Source organism: Triticum dicoccoides, chromosome 5B (assembly GCF_002162155.2).
Source record: "Triticum dicoccoides isolate Atlit2015 ecotype Zavitan chromosome 5B, WEW_v2.0, whole genome shotgun sequence".
Taxonomy (NCBI): domain Eukaryota; kingdom Viridiplantae; phylum Streptophyta; class Magnoliopsida; order Poales; family Poaceae; genus Triticum; species Triticum dicoccoides.
The window spans coordinates 580,426,558-580,433,416 of NC_041389.1; positions in this window are offsets into that span (position 1 = coordinate 580,426,558).

A 6,859-nucleotide genomic window follows, 5' to 3' on the forward strand; every position below is an offset into this window, starting at 1 on the left:
ATACTAATTACTTATTCTAGGCTGCCCCCTCCTAAATAATTGCCATAATTTGTTGCTACTTATTCCCTCAACCTTTTGCTATATATGTTTGTATACAGCAAAGCCGAATCATATAGCCACAACCCAAACTACAAAAACATAAGAGAAAGAATGGTCAACTCATCCAGCATCCAATCTGAGAGGACCAGTGGGCTGAAGATCCCCTCGACGAATGCCCTCCAGTGGTGATTCATCTAAAAATGGGAGAGGCGTATGACTCACTAACCAACTTGTCCACGAACACAAAGGACGAGGTGGTTCATGAGGGCGTGAGAGAGGAGGAAGAACCAACGAGCAAGTACTTGTCCGATAAGCTCAAGAAAAATGCATTGGAAAGAGGTTGATGTTCCCATCTGGTTAAAGGAACTCAAATCATACAGGAACAGGGAGTGGAAGGTCCTCGTCAATAAAAGATAAAACGGGACGACAAATTGGGTAAGTTGTTTGCCGATCCAAATCTGGGCAAGAATAGTGAACTAATTTATCTATCCATTATATTTGATTGATCTTAGAAGTACATAGCAATAGGGTATGTGTATATATACTTCCCCTGCATTTCAGAAAAAAAATACTTCCCCTGCAAGGTACGAGTGTGGTCACAGAATTCACATAGGTAGGCAGGTGAGATCCGTTTCCATGGCCGGGTCGCTCATGGGCACACGACCATATTTTTTCTCCGCGACGGCGCACCCTGGATTCTTGCTACCTATCGTGCCGACTAGCAATACCATCCATATCGGTCTTTAACCTCCGCTGCCATAAATAAACGGTAATCATCTATTGACCCATTGTGGTTGAATCGAGCAGATAAAGCCATCTACTGGACGAGGTGTTTCTCCGGTAAAAGTTTCAATTTCCTTGCTAAAGAAACTGTGTGCATGTGCTCATACAGTATATATATACAACTCTAATTAGAAGGTGCTCTCGTTCTGTGAGGTTGTAATTTCTCGTCGTAGTCATAGTTCACATGCACTTCCATCGGTTCACCCTGCTTATGTATCCACATAGAATATTTTTACAACTAACCTTGATCTTATTTATCTGATTTGTCCTACAGAGAAAAAAAATCCTCGTGTGTTTCTCAAAAAAAAAAAAACTCACGTGACATAAACCTAGATAATCCGGTTCAGCCACAAAATGAACTGAACCAACAAATTGTAAATACATACCGTAATTTCTAATTCATACCTAATTATGGTGTCACGTCAATGGTAAATTGGAGCTTAATCTTGACCAATGGCTGCTTCTATTTTGTCAAACCAATCAACCCATGTTAACTGCATTGAAAAAGATAATAGCAAAAAGTGGTATTTCCATTTATAATAGACCGATAGCACCACAAAGTTGTTCCTACCGGGTTCCGCGAGCTCTCTGCGGTGATTTCCACGCGCCACGGCGCCACCTCTACGGGTGTGCACTGCACATAGGCTACTCATTGTCCGCCTTGGCTAAGGCCCCGACCGCCGTCTCCGTTCCCCAGGTGGCCCTCTCATCGTCAGAGCTCGGTATCTCGGACATCCACTGTTAAGTAGCAGTAGCGCGGGCGTAAGAACGTCACTATAGGTATATGTTAGTAGTAGCACATGGTTGCCCAATAACCGCTGGTGCTAAGCGGGCCCCCACGCACCCTTGGTCGAGCATTAGTAGCTGCGCGAGCTCTACACCACGCGCTCCAACAAATCATATAGCTAGTGCGGGCGACTGGCCCCATGCTTGTACTACGCTTACACGGTCTAGCTGTTGGGCCTCAATTAGCAGCAGCGCTGGGCCGCATGCCCCGTCTACAGGTATTTCCATAGCCGTAGCGCACATCTTCAACCCGTGCTACTGCTAAGTGGCCCCATTAGCAGTAGTGCATGTCACTCTCCCTCTTCATTCTTCACAATCTCACTCACTCTCCCTGCTCCGGCGACCTACCTCACACATCCCAGCTGACAATCCCCTGCATGGCCGCTCTCCCTCGTCTTGGCCCTCCTCCTGTGGCTGCCCTACCCCATCCCGGCCCTCCCCGCGCGGCCTCCCTCCCACGTCCAGGCCCTCCGCGCACGGTCACCCACACCCGCCGCTACCATGCATTGATGCCTCTCTCTCTCGTCCTCAACCCCTCCACTATTCCAAGTCCGCTCCGCCACAGGTAGCGTCCCTCCTCTTCCTCTCTTCTTCTTTGTTTTAATTTCTAGGGTTCATATGTTTTAGGGAAGCAAATATTTTTCTTTAGTAGTTTTTGCCAAGATTGGATGATAATGGGTGGGCATGGCATTGTATAGTCCAATTCTTATTGAGTTTTACTTAGGAGAATCTTTTCATTAGTATTTTTTGCTACATGTAATGTTATTATATTTAAGATTATTTGGTTATTTTCCTATATTTAGGGTTATTCCGACTATATTTATGTTATTTAGCCAAGATTGTTTTATAGAATGATTATATAATGATTCACAAAAGAATAAATGTTGTTATTGATCCAGGGAACACATTACTAAGAAACCATATTTTTTAAGGCTAAACAATAACTGCTAATATATAGTTAATTGAGAACATCATCACCTTTCAACTTTCGGAATCAATACCAATCACCTAGGGTAGACAAGGCACCAAAGTATATGCACACTAGAAGTAGACAAGAAAATGACCAACATTTATATACAAAGATTGTATGAACTTGAGTTGCTGTGTATGTGGTTCCAACTCCGAGTGGCCTATGTTTTGCCGGAATGTTGATTCATTCCTGTTCCGGCAAATTTCAGGCGCTCGATATGTCCTGTTTTTAGCAATGTTCATGGAAAAAATTTATGTGAATTTTGGCATGACTAGTGCTAGAAAGTACGACACATCGAGTGCCCGTGATTTGCCGAAATGGGAACTAAATGACATTCTGGCAAAACATAGGCAAATTTTTATGTCATTACTCCATATATGTAACGGGTTGGTTTTTAGTCTGTTGGGGCTCCTAGTGTGACTTTGAGAGAGGAAGAATCTCGACTGTTGTCGTGGGGGTTGCTTCTTCTTCTTCTTACCCAGGTGCTCGACATTTTGGTGTAATGCACTTTCAAAAGAAAGGAGGAACGACCATCACCGACAGTGAAAATATCTGTGAGGGAGTGTCCACTATATACTATCAAAAAATTAGAGAGGAAGAACCGCTACTATTGTCGTGGGGGTCAGTTCCTCTCCGTCTTCTTGTGATATACCTTGGTAATGCATGAGATAAGGAGGGGAAACGACCATCATCGATGGTTGAAATATCTGTGACGGAGTGTGCACCATATACTGCCGAAATATCAAAGAGGAAGAATCCCAATTGTTGTCATGGGGGTCGCTTCTCGTTCGTTGACGAGTGATAAATATTTTGGTGTAATGCACTTGAGAATGAAGGGAGGAGCGAACAACACAGACGGTCAAATATATCAGATAGGATTGCCCATCATATACACCACATGAGATGAGAGTTTTCAAGGAAGACCTGACAGACCGAAAGTCAGCCCATGCTGAATAGTGATTTGTGTGTTGAGTTCCTGGTAATTGCCATCGATTTATAATCTTTCAATTATGAACACTGGAAATGTCTGACAATGATAGGATCCCTCAGTGCGATTACTGCAATGATGACCGGCGCATGTGCGACAGGCCTCACCAGGAAAACGGTAGGTTTCACCATCAAGGTGGACGAGCACTAGTAGAAAAAGGGCGATTTGTCCCGGTTCGTAAGGGCCTTCTGTCCCGGTTTAGGAACCGAGACTAAAAGGTCGTTAATAATGCCCTTGGCCTTTAGTCTCGGTTCTTACACGAACCGGGACAGATGGGCCTCCATGTTGCCGATGCGGCCAACCCAGGCATGGGGGCCTTTGGTCCCGGTTGGTGACATAAACCGGGACCAAAAAGGCATCCACGCGTCAGCACCTGGCTGGAGCTGAGGTTTTTTTTGAAAGGGGCTGGTTTAGGGGTTTTGGGGGTTAATTTAGGTTGTTATTAGATAGCTAATAGAGAGAAGTGTCCTCTCTTATATCTCCCTGCTTCGTTTACCAACGCTACTGCTATGTTCATTTCACCCGCTGATATATAATAACTCTTCATGCTTGCATCATGCATCATCATATATAATAACAAGTCCTACTAATCATGCATCATCATACAACTTCTACTCGTTATTAATAACAAGTCATACGATCATCATCCTCATAGTCATTGAACCAACCCTAGTGAATTGTTCTTAGCATATGATCATCAATATTAGGTAGGACCTAAAAACCCTTAAGGTAAAATAGCATAAAACAATATAGACTCTGACTCTCCATTATGGAGAATGGAGATCATCCTGGCTCCAATTCTTGCGCTTCGCTTCCTTTTGCTTCCAAGAACCTCCTTACGACTGTCCATACATTTTTTCCATTATTTGATTGTCATATCTCCACTTCTTTTAGAAATCCGGTATGGACAATTGAGATTCGTAGGATGCTGTATGTTCAAAACATCAAGGCGACCATGTTGATACATCAGATGAGGCACACAATCATTCGGGATTATCTGTTGAAAAACATAGTAATAACTTCGTAGTTAGCAATGTTGTACTAGTTTTAGAAGTATGCAAAAGATGCACAGATGTCGTAATAGTAAAAAAATCTTACCAGGGTATCTCCATGGTAGTTACCGTAGTTCAACATATGCACTAGTGGCACGTATTGACCATAATGTTGAGGAGTTCGATTGTAGATATTGTAATTCTCAAGATTAGTACAAAATGCGATCAGATGATTTTTCTCCTGATAAGTTAATTCGGAGCCATCGGTGTAGTGGGTTTTGTCTACCATCTTCCGCACATTCTTTCAAGAATGAAAATAAGCTGTCAACTGTTTTGAAATAAACAATATAAATTACTCAATAACTATGTTTGATAAGCTCGCATAGGGGAATAATTTGAAGCGTATCAACAAGGACCCAAATGTCCATATTGTCTTACTCGATTTTAGGATCACCAAGATCCATGGTGACAAGCATACCCTCATCAAAACCACACATCTTGCAAAGTGCTTCCCAATTTTTGCAACCAAAATGGGTTACACTCTCAGAATTATACAACTTTACTTCAAAATCAACACTATGATGGGTCCTTAGGTGAATTTTCTTTGTTTCCATACTTTCATGGTCTTCAAAATCCATCCTATCCAAGACATAGCATCTTGCATAGCATGGGATAAGCTAGTCGAATTGGAAAAGATGAAAAGTACACACTGAAATAGTTGATGTCGTGCCTAATTACGAAAAAACTCTTTTCGTCATTGCGTACTGTTTCAACATCGAAGGTCTCCTCGAGCTTCATGCTGAAGCGCCGATCTTCATCCAGCTCAAGGAACCTGTCGCACATACCTCAGTCATCGTGGCACCAGTCCCACTCCCCTAGGCGGTTTTCCTATGTTCATAATTCAAATATTAAACTTGTACAATTAAATATATGTACTAAAAACCTAAATTAGATCATTATTATTCATCACGGGTTGACTTTCGGTCTGTCGAGCCTTTTCTTGAAAACTCTCAGCTCATGTGGTGTACATATTCGACTGTCAGTGATGGTAGCTCCTCCTTTCATTCCCGAGTGCAGTACACCAAATTGTCTAGCACACGAGAATGAAGGAGAAGCTACCCCCACGACAACAGTCAGGATTCTTCGTCCTCTCATATATATATATTGTTGGAGACTCTGCCTCACTTATTCCTCTCTGACATTTGCGACCGTCGGTGATGGTAGCTCCTCCTTTCGTTCCCGAGTGCATTACACCAAATTGTGTCTAGCACACGGGAACGAAGGAGAAGCTACCCCCACGACAACAGTCGGGATTCTTCGTCCTCTCATATAGGTGGAGACTCGACAGACTTAAATTCAACCCGAGGACTCATGTTATAGGATTCATATTGACATGGAGATTTGGCTGGTGTCACCTCGAGGTCGGAGCGGGATCTCACGGTTTCAAGGAACCATCACAAGATCATAGCTCTAGTGAGATCCCTGAAGAACCTGCCAGGTATTGTCAAACCTGCCCTCCAACGCAACCATGTAGCGACGGACGTGCTCGTCCTCCTCGCTGACACGGTGACGTACCACCTCCGCGGTGTCCGGAAGCCACGGCACCGTCACTGGCCCACGCTGCCGCCACCAAACAAGGATCGGGTCAACAATGGGATGGCTCCTCACCAACTTACGCTCCCCGGAAGGTAGCACCTCCCAATACCAGTCCGGCGGAGCCCAGTCCCGGACATGGCCCCTCTGATCAAGCCGGCCTCCTCCGCCGAGTCGACGACGAGGATGCGGGATAGGCATCGTCGAAGTCGATGCGGGATTAATTGCTTGAACTAAAAAAATAAACTAGTTCTATTAATTTTCTTGCTAAAAATAAACTACTTCTATATATAGTAAAATAAAGTAGTTTTATTAAATCAACTAGTTCAACTACTAAGCACTTACTATAAATAAATAAAATAAAGTAGCTTTTACTAAAAATAAACTACTTCTATATATAGTAAAATTTAATAAAGTAGTTTTATTAAATCAACTAGTTCAACTACTAAGCACTAACCTAAAATCGATATCTACTAACCTAAATAAAAAATTAATACATATATGAAAAAAACATATATAAACAAAAAATGCTATGGACATTATATTCATACAAACATAGCCACATCCATTCATCATATAGCTACCACATACATATATATATATATATTATATATGAAAGAAATGCAATGAACAAAAAAATAATATGAAAAAAATGAACAGAGTCGTGGCGGCGGCGGCTCACATCGGGGGTGGCCGGCGAGGGCGACG